The sequence below is a fragment of the Eurosta solidaginis genome, chromosome 1 (genome assembly GCF_040869045.1).
Source record: "Eurosta solidaginis isolate ZX-2024a chromosome 1, ASM4086904v1, whole genome shotgun sequence".
Taxonomy (NCBI): domain Eukaryota; kingdom Metazoa; phylum Arthropoda; class Insecta; order Diptera; family Tephritidae; genus Eurosta; species Eurosta solidaginis.
The window spans coordinates 262,685,219-262,704,437 of record NC_090319.1 but is presented as its reverse complement, the minus strand read 5'-3'; positions in this window follow the sequence as shown (position 1 = coordinate 262,704,437).

Genomic DNA, 19,219 nt, shown 5'->3' with positions numbered 1-19,219 from the left:
TTGCAAGCATGTGGAGGTCCAGGGTTCCATCTTACCAAGGCGACTGAAAAACTGGCCATTTAGGTCCTTATCCAGTCCCATTTTTCCTTGAACATCTGCTCTTTTTAAGGATTGGATTCAAAGACACCCACAAGGATGCTACTTTTAGCCAACCTCTGCGAAGGAGGGCCTTTGTCCCTGAACCTTTTTGCAGCATTCTGCACAACCTCCATAGAACAGTTGCGCTTACCGGAGGCCTGTTCCTTCACCGGAGCAGACCTTTTAAAATCAGATATGATAGTTTTCGCCCACTCAATTTCAGCCCCTAACTCCTCAGCGTCCCCAGGCAATGCCATGGAGAGCAAGTTAAGGACGTTCGCCAACCTTTTCAGGATGCTCTAGCCACCTGCCTATGCCTACTGCGCATCTGCGAGGGAGGTGGCCTATCCTTCATTTGGGTGAACGCCGTCGGCGTCTCCGGAGGCAAGCGGGCGGGCTGCTCCCCCGGTAGCAAACTGCCTACCGAGAGGGTTACTAGCAGAGGCAGCAGGTCCATTCGCCGCCCCAAAGATCCCATAGAGGAAGTTGCGGGCGATGAGGCACCGCCTAAAGCCTTTACGCACCACACGCAATAGCCGCGCCGCGGCTTGTAGAGTGGCCCTGCATCGCACGAGCTCCCAGATTGATGGGTGTTACCCCTTCCGGCTTTTTACGAGGTTCGGCCTCATTACAATTATTTTTATTTTTAAAAAGTTCCATTCTTTGAACTCACGATTTGCGAAGGACGGGGTCGTCCACTCCAGGCAGAGATCCGCTATACCTGGGGTAAGGCCAAGATTACAAACGGGTGTGGCCTGGTTCCCAGAGGGCTCCATTAGCGACTGGGCTATTTGAGGGGGCCCCCATCCAGGCTGACCATCGGCACGGCAACGCATAATACCACCGGTCCGGCCCCAGTAAAGCTATGATCAGAATGAAATAAAATTTGCAATACCCTTCGGGAAACAGTTGCTGAAAATCAGGGAGAACGGAGCTGAGTAGAAATAATAGGGGACATTATTTTCAGAAAAGAAAACGCCATAAAATTGATTGCGCTAAAAAGCTGCATACTCAAAAAATTTTAGGAAACTCTAAATAAAGCCGTTCGAGAGTTTCGCAAAGTCACCAAAAATTTTCGAATTACTTCGAAAACGTTTTTGATATTAATTTGCTTAGCTTTAGTTACAAAATTTATATGATTTTTATCTGAAACTGTTAAAAATAAAAAAAGAGCTCAATTAACGAAATTTGATAAAAATTCTCACTGCAATTTTCGTGTTCGCTGCTGCAGTTATATATTTACCTTTGAAGAAGTAAAAGTCTTCATATAAATGCTGCACCGGTAAATTGTTTGCATATAAAACGTTTAACAAGAATTCCCTTGAAAGCTTGCCTTTATGCGCCATTAAAATAAGTTTTTTTTTGCTAGCGGGTTTATGAGCTATTTAGAAGAAATTACTTTAATTTAAGTATTACCTTTTGGTTGATTGTTGAGTGGAGAGAGATGAACTTTGGAGCTAAAATGTTAGGCTTCTTCCTTTATGTTGAGCATTTTTCATGGCCGGCGGCTGGTAAGCGACACACCTTGTTCACAAGATAATGCTAAAACTCAAAATTAACAAATAAGGAAGTCTAAGTTCGTGGGAAACCGAACATTATATACCCATTTGTGCACCCTAATATATATTTAGATATAGAGAGACATGTCACGAGCATTACGTAATATAAAAACTGAAATTTACAGCTTGTACAAATGCAAATATCGGTTTTCTAAAAAGGCTTTAAAAATTATGTTCTAAATAAAGGCAATGCTACGTCTATTTTCTGAAATTCTCCTAGATTTATGAACCTCTACGTGATGGCGATGGTGAGTACCGAAGAATATTTAATGATGAGGTGTATGAACTGTACGAAGCCATTAACATAGTCCAGCGAATTAAAACGCGGCGGCTGCGTTGTCTAGGCCATGTTATGCGAATGAGAGATAACGCTCCGGCTAAGAAAGTGTTTCTATCGGAACCCACCTATGGAAGCACTACGCTGGAAGGACCAGGTGGAAAACGATTTAAACTTCATTGGTATGACCAAGTACGCCAGTTGGCAGGGAGAAGAAGTGACTGGTGACCCTTGTTGGTCGGCCATAACTGTTTTATCAGTTAAGCGCCAATTAAGTAAGTAAGCAAGTATAATTCAAGCAATACCAGTATATTTTGAGGTTAGACAAGCTTATATACGTAATTTGGTGAAAAAATTTCAACCTGTGCTCAAGCTATGGGGTTAACGAACGGACGGAAGGGCAGACGGACTGATAGGTATTAAAAGTGAACATGGATAAACAATTTCCAAGGAACAGTTTTTGTCATAAAAATAATCTGTATACAAAATTTCCTTAGGATTGGACGATTTTCGTTCAATTTGTGGCATAAATTACTATCAGTCCTTGTTGAAGGTTGTTAATTCGAGACTGTGAAGGATTTTATTTATTTGGGAGCCAGCATTAACAGCGAAAACAATGCCCGCTTAGAAATCAAGTGGAGAATAAGTCTTGCCAGCAAGTGCTACTTTGGATTGAGTAGGAAGTTGAAAAGAAAAGTTCATTCTCGACGAACAAAAATATCCAAATCTTATACGATGCTGATAACTTTGATATAAGGATGTCTATATCTCTCTGGATTCCTTCTTGCTATTGCATACTACCGTTATTCAATCAAGGTTATAACACACTTGTGTGCAAGTGCACTCCGAGTATAATAAAATGGATGGTTAAAAAGGAGGCTACCCAAATACATAAAACTTGATTAAAATTAAAAAGTTTGGCTTAGTTATAATTGTATATTCTTATTAAAAATGAACATAAAAGAAGATTGAAATTAGATTTTGTTTGTCCAAAAAATCTTGCCAAACTGTTTTGAAATTTTGTCTTAATTTGCTGCCGAATTTGTATGTAGGACTTTTTGTTTTTATTATTTTGTTTGTTTCTGTTGTTCAATGTTATCTATATTAATAGCCACTTACTTTTTAAGACTATTTTCTTTAGGTTATAGAAGACGTCTTTAGGTTATAGAAAGATAATATTATTTAACCCAATTTTTGGATAGAAAAAAAGCGTTTACCACAGAAGAAACTTGGAAGACGCATGGTTGAAATTTCTATAGTATTTTAATTTGAATTTTTAATAATTGGCGGTCTTTAAGATAACCTATTTAACTTTTCCTCTGTAAGATTGTGACGGACTTATTTTTCGCTGAGGTATGCCCAGTCCGTCCAGGGTTCCTATAGTAAAATAGGAGAACCTATTCCTGTTGCAAGAAACAAAAACAGACAGGTTCCGAAAGAACGTTATAAAATTTATTTAAAATATCAATATTCCTTAATGGCTACTTTCTGGCCCTGTCTTGATAAGAGTAGCTGAGGTAGAACCCCTCTGCCAAGCTCTCCGTCAGTTGTACATTTCGGGTACTTCATAAAAAAATGTATAATTCAAGACTATAAGTTCAAAGATTGTATTACAAAAATGCATATGTAATTATATGTTGTGAGGGACAAAACCCTCGGTTTTGGGGTCCTCACAAGATTGAAATAACTATTTAGAAATGGGTGATCAGTAAAAGTTTATTGTTTGACCAACCTAGCGTATAAAAGCATACCTTCGATTGTCAATGAAGTAACATAAGGCAAATAGGTCGAATAATAGATCTGATTGTCGGGATAGTATTTCTTGTCGGTTGGGCAAAATGTTGGTGCCACTACGAAATATTCAATGCCTACCACATTTCGTCCTTCCAGTATTTTCCTTGCTGTTTAGTAATATTGGAACTTTTCTTGTATGGCTTCTGTTTAACATAAGCTATGAGCTTTGTAGAAAATACTTAAGTGCAGATCTCTTACTTACCTCTCTCTTCTACTTACCTAGTTCAAAATTCATTCTTTTTGCTTACCGGCGCGAGGAGTATGATCTATTGTTAGCAGGAGAACGTACTTTAATAAATAATGAAAAGTTTTTAGATTCAAATAATGGGTACGCTTCAAATAATGAACATATTGTGCATGAAATAGGTGATGATAAATATTGTTACTACCTTTATAGAAGGATGCTTCATTGGTTATTTGCCACACAACACGAGATATGTGGATTCAAAGGGTTGTGTAGCGTACATTTTCGGGGCATTGCTGGCGCAATTTGTAGCTTCTTGAACCGAATTTCCAACCTCACCTAGCCGTATGAAACGCTGTTTACTAGGCCGACCGGCATCTGGCGATCCCAAGATTTTCACGGAAGTAGGGAATGGGATGATCTGTAAGGTCGCAGTGGTTAAGCTAGTATATTAATGGTGCTATTTCCCGGATCGTATTGTCTGGCAAAACATCAGTAAAACTCTAAAACTTTAGAGCAGTCTCCTGGGGATTCTTGCACTGGATTATTAAGCAATCTCCTGAAACTTTCAACTTAGAGCATAAACACGATTTGGACAACAACTATGGCTTTGCCACAAATTAACTTTTATGGAGTTACGGGTATTTTTTAATCCTGCTAATTTAAGCTGATCTTGATCCAACTTTGGATCTCAAGTAGATAATTGATTCGATCGTCGTCTCGTTATCGGTTCCTTTTACATCATTAGTCATGGTTTCGGTTTTGTGATTTTTCGATTTCAGTTCATTTCCGATTTTGGGTTCGGTTCCGAATTTAGTTCTGATTTCATTTTCTGCCAATTTCGATTTTGACTTCGGTTTCGGCTTGGGACGAATTCCCGGTTTCTAATTCGGTAACCTTTCGGTTTAGGATTTAGTAACGGTTTTATTTTCTGTTCGATTCCAGGTTTGATTTCGGGATCGGCTGGTTTGAGTAACTATTCGATTATAGTAGTTTTTTTGGTCCGGCTTGGTTCAGGTTTCGTTTTCTGCCGATTTCGGTAACTTTCGGTTTCAGTTATTTTTTGGTTTCAGTTTCGGTTACGGATTCAGTAACGGTTTCGTTTTCTGTCAATTTTGTTTCCGGTTTTGACTTCTGTTTCGGCTTCAGCCTGTTCAGGTTACTTATGTCAGCCCTGGGTTCGGTTTCGGTAACTTTTCCGTTTCAGTAATTTTTGTCGTTCTGTGTTCGGGCTTGGTTTCGGATTCAGCTATGATTCGTTTCCTGTTGATTTCTTTTCCAGGTTATACACTGCTTCGGCCGGTTTGTGGTAAAATTCGCTTTCAGTAATTTTTTGGTTTCGGGCTCGGGTATTAATTGAGTAACGGTTTCGTTTTCTGTCGATTTCGATTCCGGTTTTTACTTTGGTTTCAGCGCCTTTTTCATTGCTGTTTTGGTCCCGCGATTCAGTTTTGATCAGATCTATGATTCGATTGCGGACTAGATGCGGCATCGGTTACGGTTCAGGATCTCTGTTCAGGTTCAGGTTCTGGATTCGGTTTCGGTTTCGTTTTCGTTTCCGGTTCTGAACTCGGTTTCAAATCGAGTTCCGTGCTCGGTTTTGGTCTCTTTTCTGAACTCGGTTTCAAGTCGAATTCAGGACCCAGTTTCGGTTCCAGGGTGGGACCCTATTTCGTTGCCGACCTCGGTTTTGGTTCCGCTTTTGTATTGCGTTTCGGCTCGGGTTCCGGTTCGAGTTCTGTTGTCGGTTTTGGTCCCTGTTCTGGACTCGTTTCCAAATCGAGTACCGGGCGCTGTTTCGGTTCCAGTTTGGGACTTGATTTCAGTGCCGACTACGGTTGGTCCCGCTTTTGTATTGGGGTTCGTCTCCGTTTTCGGTTTCGGTTTTGGTTCCCTTTTTGGTGGCATGTGGAAATCAAGCTTAGGCTCAGGTTTCTTACGTTTTATTTCACTTTCGCTTTTCTCCGTTCCGTTCCTCATTTTTTTTGGTCCCGTATGTATATAAAGAAAGTCTAAAAGCATTTCTTTATCAAACAAAAAAAAAAAACTTTATGACTGAAACCCCAAAAAAAAATTTTTGCTAGTAAAACTCTATAGCTGCATTTCTTTGGATTATCATCTACATAAAAAAGTTTTACCAAACAATAAAACTTTTTGGGTGGAATAATAATTTTGCTAATTCACAGGCTTTTGTTTACTTTCCAGAAAGTATTAAAAAAGAATTTTTCTGCAGATATAAGAGATACTTTTTTAATATCATCCATGGATCATAATTTATTTGACAAATGACAAAATAGAATTGAAAATAACTTAGCCTTTGATGAACTTGTAATTTCGGGCATATCATTTGCGAGTTGCTTTATTGAATTCATAATGTGTTAACTGTTAAAGCGTCAATGTTAGGAATTATGATACAACAGAAATGACAAGTAAGATAAAGTTTTTACTTTTTCGAAATCATGGAAAGCAACAACCTGACGAGATCTTGATGATTATTTTCATGATGGCTCTTTACATAACATTAGCGTTATTTCAAATAGCCTAGTATATTGCAAAGGCTGAATACTCATCATATTTGAAAGCATCCACCATCTTGCTCAATGGAACAGCAGATAGCCCGAAAACGAGCCTCTTATAAACCGGCATATTACCTTAAATTATGTAAAACAAAACAAGTAAGGGTCGAAGGCTTTGCGGATAAACAGGTTATTAAAAACTCGGTTTGCCGTCTAATCAATAAGCACCAGAAATGATTTTTTTTTAATTTTCATTCAAAAATGTTCATAATCATTAGTTTATTCAATAAAACTTATAGCTACTATATCCCTGTTTTAAATCCTTTAAAATTCACATAGCTGTTCCTTATCACCTGTTTGATTCCAACCTTTTAACAATACAGTATATCCATTTAATTCAATCATAATTTACAATCTGTTTGTGTGATTATAGGCGCACAAGCTTTGCTCCTTATGCAAATAGTTATTGTTTGTTAAGAGCCGCCATTCGATACTTTGGCAACAACAAAGCTACTAATGAATACCGAATGTTTTCTCAAGGAAGGTTTGGTTAGTTTTCTTTAACTGCATCCTATATATGTATTTATGCTGGGCAGTGACTTTACATAATTGCGATTTTTGTTTAGCAAAAAAAAAAAAAAAAAAAAAAAAAAACGCAGCGACTAGCTTGAGAAAACATCTAGTAATTTTCCAAAGTATCGAGTGACGGCACTTAACAAATAAAAACTCTTTGTAATGTATCATTTTACACTTACTAATTTTCCCTTGCTAGGGTAGGCACCTTGTCGTTGGTGTGAGGGCTTAGCCAACCTCCATAGCGCCCGACTATAAGGCGGAGCTGTTTAGGACTGGCATCTACGCCGTTTCGCCTCATAGGAGGGCGGCGGGATGTCGGTGACCAAGAACTGCCAACCCCCTAATCTAGGGTGTTATGCGGACCGTGCCTATTGGACGATTTGCAGCCAGGGGATAAATTCGGCTGTATTCGGAGCCTTCCCGATACCGGGGCACCTCGGGAAGTATTGATGGCCTTACCACAGCAAGGGGCGCTGCTGTGGCTGACGGTTCTTTCCCCGTATATAATACTAGACCGCTGAGCTCGCCTTGTCAGGCAGGTGGTCGTACGACCAAGATGAACGAATCATTACCAATTTGTAATAAGGAGAATGAAAAGAGGAGGACTGAGTTGCAAGCCAAGGATGACAAATACGCATTAAGCGATGAGTCGGACTCGTGGAGCGAGAGTAGTGCTGATTCAATGAAATCCGTGTTGGAAAAGCACACAAATGAAAACGGAGTAGAAAAGTGGAAAATGGTACGGAGCAGAGGAAGTAAAAGAGCTCTCTCGCAGTACCGCGCAACTCTAAGAATTGTCCAATGCCTAGGAGCAGTGGTCGAACCAAACAGAGTACTTGGAATGGGCCCTTGAGTCGGTAGAATTAGGTTGAAGGCAGTTCAAAAGGTTTGCTGTTAGAAACCCTGGGTTCTGCAACCGGTACGTGGAGGAAGAAGAGTCGAATGGCAGAATGAAGAGGCAACGTTCGGCGGAAGGAGACAAGCCTGCTCTCAAGAGGCAGAAAGGACCTTGTCCCAGAGCCGCGAGGCAGGACAGTCGCGTAGATAAGACAAGTAGGCACAAAGCTGTAAGACAGATGGCCCCAATAGCGAGGTAGCAACTACCTCGAAAGCTGCGAGTCAGAGGGAAGTTCCAACTATGGAAATAGGAGATAAACCAAAGGGAGATAACGCTAAGACTCCGGCTTTCTCGAAAGTGCTAAAGGGAGTTAAAGCTAAGACTTCGGCTTTCTCGGGGGTGCCAAATGGAGTTAACACTAAGACGCCGGCTTTTCCCGAGAAGATGAGTGATGTGGCAAAACAGTCACTGGCCGTGGCGCTGTTTGGTCGTGGCAGTCCTTTCGGACAAATAACTACTGAAAGGTGGAGATCTGTAGAAAGGGAACTTATTAGCTTAATGCTTCAGATGATGCGGGAACAACCAAGTAAGCCCCTTCCAACCTTTGATTCGGGGGGATGGTATAATGGTGTGAAGATGATAGCGTGCGACAACATCGCGAGTTTGCGGTGGCTGGAGGAAGTGGTTCCAATCCTCCAAAGGCAAGGCACGAACGCGCGGTTTGAAGTGGTGGATAAAGCGCAAATCCCCACGGTACCAAAAGTTAAGGTATGGATACCATGCGTGAGGAAATCGGAGGATACACTGCGAATCCGAACATACCGGCACATGATTGGAATGTACTTACTGTATCTCGGCCTATGGAGGAAGGTCAGTTCCACTTCTTCCAAATAAGCAAGCAGGCGGAGGATATATTGTACACGCAGCTCGGGAAAATGTCTTTTGGTACAGGCAAAATTTATATGCGACTCAGGAAAAGAAGTCCCGAGGATAAAAATCATAACACGCTGGAAGTGCGCGAAGTCGAAAAGGACCTCAAAACTCTGAGGGAAAAAGACAGGTGGAGGTAGCCGACGTCGCCACGAAGGTGTTAGAAGAGGACCAACAACCATATGGTGCTGTGAATCGCACAGAGGAACACCCGGAACAAGAGTTACAAGGGGTGAAGGGGGCTTCGAGACCTTCTAAACCAAAATAGCAAGGGGAGGACGACGATGTCACGACGAAGGTGCTGGAGGCCGAAAACAGCAAATGGTGGTGCGAGTCCTACAGATAAACCTCCAACACAGTAAAGTGGCGTCGAGCGAACTCCTCCTAACTCTTGAGGAGGGTTCGTTTGACGTGGCGCTGAAGCCTTTAGAAACCCTAGGTCAACAAATTGGACTAAATTCCATAAACAGGTAGAAACGAAACTGGGACAACCCAAAGAGGTTGACAATGTGGAAGAATTGGAGGAGTCTAATGAATTCCTAACAAGGACGCTTATGACTGCGTATAACAAAGCTTGCCCTCTAAGAAGATTCAGAGGAAAAGAAAAGCCGCCATGGTGGACCAATGAGCTGAGTCTTCTAAGAAGACAGGTAAAAGAAATGTTTAAACTAGCAAAGACCGCGGAAAGCGAAGCGCGTTGGGATAAATACAGGGATCTACCAATAGTCTCGCATAACAAAGCACCTAAATGGATTTTAGAGTGTAAGCAGTCCCTGGAGAGAATCGGGACAGTGAGAAGCATACATCTATATTGGGTCCCAGGGCATATGGGAATAGATGGGGATGAAAAAGCGGATGAACTAGCTAAAAAAGGGACATCTTTTGAAGCTTGCTCCGTAGACGTCCCAATTAGACTGGGCGAAATTAAGCTAAGGCGAGAGGTGCACATGATCGACCAAGCAGGAAAGGCGTGGGTTCAAGCGCGGGGCTGTAAAGTGTCGAAAATTATGTGCAGGTCTTACAACCTTAGACTACCAAAGTTGCTTCTATTATTAAAAAGAGAGGACTGTAGACTCATGACGGGTATTCTGACTGGACACTGCGTTTTGGCGTCACATGCCTTTAAATTAGGCTTGGTCAGTGTTAGCAGATGTAGGAAGTGCGGGCTGGAGGAGGAAATGATCGAGCACGTTCTGTGAACTTTCCCTGCGCTTTCCAGGCTAAGACTCCAGCTATTAGGAGTGATACAGCTGTCAGATATAGAAGCAGCAAGTGGCTTAAATCCTAGGAAGCTTCTATTATTTGCCAAGAGGACGGAGTTATTTTATAACATAGGTCCTGGTTTTTGATAGGGTTTTTCAGTTTGGGCGTTAAAACAAACTTCTGGTAACACTACGGACTTATTCAGTCTATGTGAGGTCCTCATGGACCGGCCAGTTCAACCTAACCTAACCTAACACTTACTAGGAAAAGAGTATATTATATATATATTTTTTTATTATTTTTTTATGCGAAAAGCATTTTAAATTCCACCAACTGCGCAAGTATTCAAAATTACATAAATAAATATTTGTTGTTTGTTTTGAAAGCAGCGCAATAGCTGTATAAACATAAATAATGTACAACTGTAAAACAATATCCTTATAAAGTAAAATATTGACGCTGAATTTTAAATTTAGGCAGAATGGCGCGAGTGAAACATATTTTGATTTATGTCAGCGAAAACGTGAAAAACGAAAATAAATTAAGCAACATGTTTAATAATTTTACGCATCTTATTTGATTTACATTTGCCATTACATAAAGAGTCAAAACTGAGTAGGCAAAGAAATTAAATTCATGTGAATTTTTTTATTTAATCCCTTGGGTCATTTAAAGTAAAAACTTTGAGATAAATTTAAATTTGAGCAAAGCTGCTAAGTCGGCCCTGTGTTTTACCATTTCGCTATGCCATAGTACATATACAAAAACACTTACTATTTTTTGTCGGTTATGGCTGTTACTCGTACTCATAGAAGCATAAGTTTTAATATTCAGCGTGCTTTGCATGCAGAGTAATATTAACTTCGGTAACATAACGGAAAAGGAATCGAGATAGATATAGACTTGCATATATCAAAATCATCAGTATCGAAAAGAAATTTGGTTTTGCCATGTTCGTCTGTCCGTCCATTAATAATAAAACTTCAGTAAATATACGGTATGCGGGCTTATCTGGACCCAGAATAGATTGGTATTGAAAATGAGTAAACTCGGATGATAACTACGCATACTTTATATATATATATATATAAAACTTTGGAAAACACAAAAAACCTGATTATTTAGTAAATAATACATCTAGAATGTTGATGTGTGTTTGATGTATGGACTTATATTGAGACTCTTGATACAAATTTGAAGACATTTTTGAAAATGGGCGTGGCACCGCCCACTATAGATAAAATCAATTTTACAAATATTATTAATCATAAACCAAAGGCGGTTAAATCTATCATAACAAAATTCAGAAGAGAGATTGCCCTTACTATAAGGAATGCTTCGAAGAAAAATTATCGAAATCGGTTAAGGGCCACGCCCATTTTTATATAAAAGATTTTTAAAGTAAGCTATATCTCCTCCGCTATGGCAGGCACCTTGTCGCAGTACGGGGGCTTACGCCCATTCCACGAGGTGCTGAACATACAATAGGAGATGCTCCGGCATCCTCCCCCGTATGGTTCGAGCTTCGTGGATAGGTAACCAAGAACTGCTGCTTTTGCCTTAACGGCTATGAGTGTGTGACTGTTTTCCCATGTTAGGGACGGCACTTCTTGTCCGCCAGATGCGTATGTTTCCCCATGTTAGGGGCGGCATCTGGTACACACAGCCCTAACGGGTCAATAAGTCGTCAAGTGCGTCTGTTTCCCCAGGTTAGGGGCGGCACCGGGCACACATAGCCTTAACGGCACGTGTGCGCCTGTTCCTCATGTCAGGGGCGGCACAACGACATATGCTTTCCCCAGGTTAGGGGCGGTCGAGTCCGAGTCTTTTGGAAGGAGTGGTAGACTTAAAAGAAATTCCAAACGTAATGGCGATTTCGGTTCATCGGGCATGACAGACAAGTAAGAGAGAAAAATTACGGATCCCCAGTACCGGCGGTAGATGGTGGGCGAGAAGGCCATCTGGCGTCGAGATCGAGCGACTTCTCAGTCTGTGGAGCGGAACCCCATAAAGGACTTTTAAAAGGGTTGTAGACGAATATAATAAGCTATAACTTTGCGAAAAAGAGCTTAACATTAATGGTACTTTACTTTCTAAGTAGAATTATTACAAAACGTTAGAAAGTTTTAACATTTTTTAAAATTGGCCATGACTCGAAGAAAAATTACCGGATCGTAATAAAACTGGATACATATATTTTCCTTACCTATATACATATATTGCCTACCTATATATAAAAGAATTTGTAAAGGATCGTAGACTAGAATGATTAGCTATATCTTAGCCAATACTCCGCTCCCGAGAAGCTAGCTGATGAAGAAGTGAAATTCAGAAACCTGTCCTTGTAACCATCGCCGTTTGTAATATTTGTAATTTTTCTCTAATATCAATAACAAAAGCAATTATTTAAAACAATTTGGGCATGTCTCGCTAATTAAATACAGAAAAATTACTTACCTCGATCGTTGTTCACATAAATAAATGTTGGGTCTTGGAGTCGTATGCAATCAATACCGAGTTTTCGTATTACAAGCCCGCAGATATTCATTCGAAACTTCATGATATTGTTCTAGATCATCAAACATCTCATCAGTATATTTCAAAATTCCTTAGTTGCGGATAAAGTGATACTCTGAAGATCCAATCATTCAGTTCCGCTGACTAAAACTTTTTCATTTCCTCTCAGGAAAAAGGAAATAAACCCTCCCAAAAAAGGAAATACAGAACGCTAGCGTTATTTTCCTGCACCTTACTTCATATTTCCGAAAGGCATTAATGTAGTATTTTCTTATGATACTGAAAAAATCAATCCTACAGATAAATCAAGAAGCAGCGCTTCAATTTATTAGGGCGAATATTGTCAAATGTGTTTTGTAATATTAGCTTCACCTCTCTGGTTTATTACATCATGATGTAAACCAATCTCAAACAAGTAAGGAAGGTTAAGTTCGGGTGTAACCGAACATTACATACTCAGTTGAGAGTTATGGTGACAACATAAGGGAAAATAACCATGTAGGAAAATGAACCGAGGGAAACCCTGGAATGTGTTTGTATGACATGTGTATCAAATGAAAGGCATTAAAGAGTATTTTATGAGGGAGTGGGCCATAGTTCTATAGGTGGACGCCATTTAGGGATATAGCCATAAAGGTGGATCAGGGTTGACTCTAGAATGCGTTTGTACGATATGGGTATCAAATGAAAGGTGTTACTGAACATTTTAAGAGGGAGTGGGCCTTAGGTCTATCGGTGGACGCCTTTTCGAGACATCGCCATTAAGGTGGACTAGGGGTGACTCTAGAATGTGTTTGTACGATATGGGTATCAAATGAAAGGTATTAATGAGTATTTTAAAAGGGCGTGGACCTAAGTTCTATAGATGGACGCCTTTTCGAGATATCGCCGTAAAGATGGACCAGGGGTGACTCTAGAATGCGTTTGTACGATATGGGTATCAAATGAAAGGTGTTAATGAGCATTTTAAAAGGGAGTAATCCTTAGTTCCATAGGTGGACGCCGTTTCGAGATATCGCCATAAAGGTGGACCAGGGGTGACCCTAGAATTTGTTTGCACAATATGGGCATCAAACGAAAGGTGTTAGTGAGTATTTTAAAAGGGAGTGAGCCTTAGTTCTATAGGTGGACGCCGTTTCGAGATATCGCCATAAAGGTGGGCCAGGGGTGACTCTAGAATTCGTTTGTGCAATATGGGTATCAAACGAAAGGAGTTAATGAGTATTTTAAAAGGGAGTGGGCCTTAGTTCTATAGGTGGACGCATTTTCGAGGTATCGCAATAAAGGTGGACCAGGGGTGACTCTAGACTTTGTACGATATGGGTATCAAATGAAAGGTGTTGGTGAGTATTTTAAAAGGGAGTGAGCCTTAGTTCTATAGGTGGACGCCGTTTCGAGATATCGCCATAAAGGTGGACCAGGGGTGACCCTAGAATTTGTTTGCACAATATGGGCATCAAACGAAAGGTGTTAGTGAGTATTTTAAAAGGGAGTGAGCCTTAGTTCTATAGGTGGACGCTGTTTCGAGATATCGCCATAAAGGTGGGCCAGGGGTGACTCTAGAATTCGTTTGTGCAATATGGGTATCAAACGAAAGGAGTTAATGAGTATTTTAAAAGGGAGTGGGCCTTTGTTCTATAGGTGGACGCATTTTCGAGGTATCGCAATAAAAGTGGACCAGGGGTGACCCTAGAATTTGTTTGCACAATATGGGCATCAAACGAAAGGTGTTAGTGAGTATTTTAAAAGGGAGTGAGCCTTAGTTCTATAGGTGGACGCCGTTTCGAGATATCGCCATAAAGGTGGACCAGGGGTGACCCTAGAATTTGTTTGCACAATATGGGCATCAAACGAAAGGAGTTAATGAGTATTTTAAAAGGGAGTGGGCCTTAGTTCTATAGGTGGACGCATTTTCGAGGTATCGCAATAAAGGTGGACCAGGGGTGACTCTAGACTTTGTTTGTACGATATGGGTATCAAATGAAATGTGTTAATGAGTATTTTTAAAAGGGAGTGGGCCTTCGTTTTATAGGTGTTCGCCTTTTCGAGATATCGCCATAAAGGTGGACCAGGGGTGACTTTAGAATTTGTTTGTATGATATGGGTATCAAATGAAAGGTGTTAATGATTATTTTAAAAGGGCGTGGGGCTTAGTTCTATAGGTGGACCCCTTTTCGAGATATCGCGATAAAGGTGGACCAGGGGTGACTCTAGAATTCGTTTGTGCAATATGGGTATCAAACGAAAGGAGTTAATGAGTATTTTAAGAGGGAGTGAGCCTTAGTTCTATAGGTGGACGCCTTTTCGAGATATCGCCATAAAGATGGACCAGGTGAAAAAAGGTGTTAATGAGTATTTTAAAAGGGAGTAATCCTTAGTTCCATAGGTGGACGCCGTTTCGAGATATCGCCATAAAGGTGGGCCAGGGGTGACTCTAGAATTCGTTTGTGCAATATGGGTATCAAACGAAAGGAGTTAATGAGTATTTTAAGAGGGAGTAGGCCTTTCTGGACCAGGGGTGACTCTAGATTTTGTTTGTACGATATGGGTATCAAATGAAAGGTGTTAATGAGTATTTTTAAAAGGGAGTGGGCTTTATTCTATAGGTCTTCGCCTTTTCGAAATATCGCCATAAAGGTGGACCAGGGGTGACTCTAGAATGAGTTTGTACGATATGGGTATCAAATTAAAGGTATTAATGAGAGTTTTAAAAGGGAGTGGTGGTAGTTGTATATGTGAAGGCGTTTTCCAAATATCGACCAAAATGTGGACCAGGGTGACCCAGAACGTCATCTGTTGGATACCGCTAATTTCTTTATATATGTAATACCTGCCAAGATTTTAAGGGTTTTTTATTTCGCCCTGCAGAACTTTTTCATTTTCTTCTACTTAATATGGTAGGTGTCACAACCATTTTATAAAGTTTTTTCTAAAGTTATATTTCGCGTCAATAAAACAATCCAATTACCTTAACATATTTCATCCCTTTTTTCGTATTTGGTATAGAATTATGGCATTTTTTTCATTTTTCGTAATTTTCGATATCGAAAAAGTGGGCGTGGTCATAGTCGGATTTCGTTCATTTTTCATACCAAGATAAAGTGAGTTCAGATAAGTACGTGAACTGAGTTTAGTAAAGATATATCGATTTTTGCTCAAGTTATCGTGTTAACGGCCATGCGGAAGGGCAGACGGACGACTGTGTATAAAAACTGGGCGTGACATCAACCGATTTCGCCCATTTTCACAGAAAACCGTTAATGCCATAAAATCTATGCCCCTACCAAATTTCAAAAGGATTGGTTAATTTTTCTTCGACTTATGGCGTTAAAAGTATCCTAGACAAATTAAATGAAAAAGGGCGGAGCCACGCCCATTTTTAAATTTTCTTTTATTTTTGTATTTTGTTGCACCAGATCATTACTGGAGTTGAATCTTGACATAATTTACTTATATACTGTAAAGATATTAAATTTTTTGTTAAAATTTTACTTTAAAAATATTTTTTTTTTAAAAGTGGGCGTGGTCCTTCTCCGATTTTGCTAATTTTTAATAAGCGTACATATGGTAATAAGAGTAACGTTCCTGCCAAATTTCATCATGATATCTTCAACGACTGCCAAATTACAGCTTGCAAAAATTTTAAATTACCTTCTTTTAAAAGTGGGCGGTGCCACGCCCATTGTCCAAAATTTTACTAATTTTCTATTTCGCGTCATAAGTTCAACTCATCTACCAAGTTTCGTCGATTTATCGGTCTTTTGTAATGAATTATCGCACTTTTTCGGTTTTTCGAAATTTTCGATATCGAAAAAGTGGGCGTGGTTATAGTCCGATATCGTTCATTTTAAATAGCAATCTGAGATGAGTGCTCAGGAACCTACATACCAAATTTCATCAAGATACCTCAAAATTTACTCAAGTTATCGTGTTAACGGACGGACGGACGGACGGACGGACGGACGGACGGACATGGCTCAATCAAATTTTTTTTCAATCCTGATTATTTTGATATATGGAAGTCTATATCTATCTCGATTCCTTTATATATGTACAACCAACCGTTATCCAATCAAACTTAATATACTCTGTGGCCTCTGCTCAACTGAGTATAAAAAATTCTAGAAACAATTCGGTACATTGCCAAAATTTTACGAAAATTTTAAACTTTTTATTGAATTAGTATGTGGTCTTCTAGCTGTATCAGTTTTGGTCTGACCAAGTAAAATTTATTTGTCTCTTCAAATTTGCACTGTTTTTTGGCTTATTGTTCTTTCAAGATGTGTTTTAGATGTTGCTCCATACAAAGTGTGAAAAAATTGTCTTATAAACGTGGAAGAAAATCTGAAAGGCTACTATGGAAAAAATTTTTAAATGTACTTTGTCGGCTTTAAGATTGTGATCTCAAAAAAATTAACGAAAGTCCAGGTAAAAATTCGAAATCTTCGTAATATTTTTCGCGAAAATTCGAAATTTTTCGAAATATTTTTTGAGATTAGTTTTAATACTAAAAGTAACAAAATTCATAGAAGTTTTTCCTAAAACATCAAAAAAAAAAAAAAACAAAGAAAATAATTGACAAAATTTAAAATAATGCCCACTGCTACTTACCTGTTCGCTTCTGTACATCCCATGAACTCTTGCATAGTTTTTCCGCTTCTGAATTTCATAGAAAAAAGTTGAAGAAGCAAAACTAATAATTTGTACGTTCCTTCATTCATCCCTTTTTTTGTAACCCTACCTCTGTTCTTAATTTCTTCCCTCTTTTGATCATCTTCCCTCTTTTTGTTGTTGTTGCAGCAGTGCTTCGCCCCATCCAATAGGTGCGACCGATCACAAATTGTCATCAATATCCTCTAACGGGAGTCCAAGGAAACTTGCTGCTTGAACAAGGGTGGACCATAATGAGAGGGGTGTTAGAGGCGTTGGTTTCACAATACAGTTAATTCCTGGCATGGAGGTCCGACGCCTGTTTGTGGAGTTCACTGAGGACCTGCTTGTGTTTTTTGGCCTCATACGGCTGTGTTCTGAGGTGTCGTATTTCCTCATAATGCCTACGGAGATGAATCCTGAAGCCCCTGGGCGGTGTTGGCTCATCAATCAGATGTATACTGGGATGCCCAGGTTTCTGGGTATTCAACAGGAGCTGTTTGGTTAGCACTTAATTTCTCTCCCTAATGGGGAGTATTCTCGCCTTATGTAGATGGTGTTCTGGGGACATAAGAAGACAACCCGTGGCGTTTCTGAGCGCGGTATTTTCGCAGGCTTGTAGCTTCTTCCAGTGAGTGGGCTTTAGGATTGGCGACCTTATTGGGGACGCGTAGCATGCAATCGGCTGGCCAATTGCTTTGTAAGTGATAATGGGCGTTTTTTTATCTTTACCCCAAGTACTGCCAGCAAGAGATTTGAGGATATTATTGCGGCTCTGGATTTTCAGTACAATTGCGGCTGCATGCTCACCAAAATGTAGATCCTGATCAAATGGCGCACCCAAGGTTTTGTGGTGCAAGGCAGTCGGTAGCGTAGTGCAATTGACGTGGATGTTCAAAATGGTCGACATTAGGTACGTCCATGTTGTAAATAAGGTCGTCGATGATTTAGTCCCTAATAATTTTCTGGAGGCGAAAAACTGGAGAGGTCAGGGAGATAGCCCTTTATTTTGGTGCAAAGCTCATCGATCTGTGGGCTTAGGCCTGTGGCCATTATTATGCAGTCATCGGCGTAGGAAACGATAGTAACTCCTTCTGGTGGCGAAGGTAGCTTTGATATGTAGAAGTTAAACAAAAGGGGGATAGGACACCACCCTATGGCACCCCTTGTTTAATTCTTCTTGGTTTGGATGTTGCGTTCCTAAATTTCACCGATGCCTGCTGGCCACCCAGATAATTTGCGGTCCACATTTTAAGACTTGGGGGAAGGGTAGATCCTTCCAGGTCTTGCAGTAACGTGCCATGGTTGACCGTATCAAAAGGTTTTGACAGGTCTAACGCAACGAGTACTGTCATATGGTGGGGGTTTTGAGATAAACCTCAATTAATCTGGGTGCATCTTCCCTTTCACCCTTTTATTTTACCATCCCTGTGGCTTCTTCCCCCTTCTCCTCGAGATTCTTTCGCTATCTGCTTTTCTAATTTTCATCAACTCTCGCATCTTGTTTTTCAGTATCTTTTCCTTTTTCTTGTCCCATTGCTGTTCTCTTCCGCTATGCCCATGTTCACACTCTCTCAATTTCTGACTTACTCTTGCACCCTCCATCTTCCTTCTCTTCGACATTCCTTCCTGTTCTACTTACCTTCCGCATTACCCTCTTACATTCCCTTTTGTTTCCTATTTACCTTATTGAAGCTATCTGTTTCCTCTTTCACCTCTCTTTCTTTCAATGCCCGTTTTCCTATCCGATCTTGTTTCTCTTGCTTAGTTCCGGCTCCTTTGCTATATAAAGCTCTATATATTTCACTTTCTTTCTTAATTTAATTTCTTTCGCCTCATCCCCAACTGCGTCTTCATTTTTCTCTCCTATTCCTTTTTATACTCAGCGTGCTGAGTATAAAAAGCGTCCTTTACACACAGAGTATTGTAATGAATTTAGTGAAATTCTGCTTATTCCAAATCTTCTGCTAACGTTCGAATCGCTAAACTGTTGAATAAATAACTCCAATATCCAATAATGCAAAAATGGTCTTTATTAGACTACAATAACACTTAACTCCACAACCAATAACGTGCTTAAATCAAATTGATTGCGGA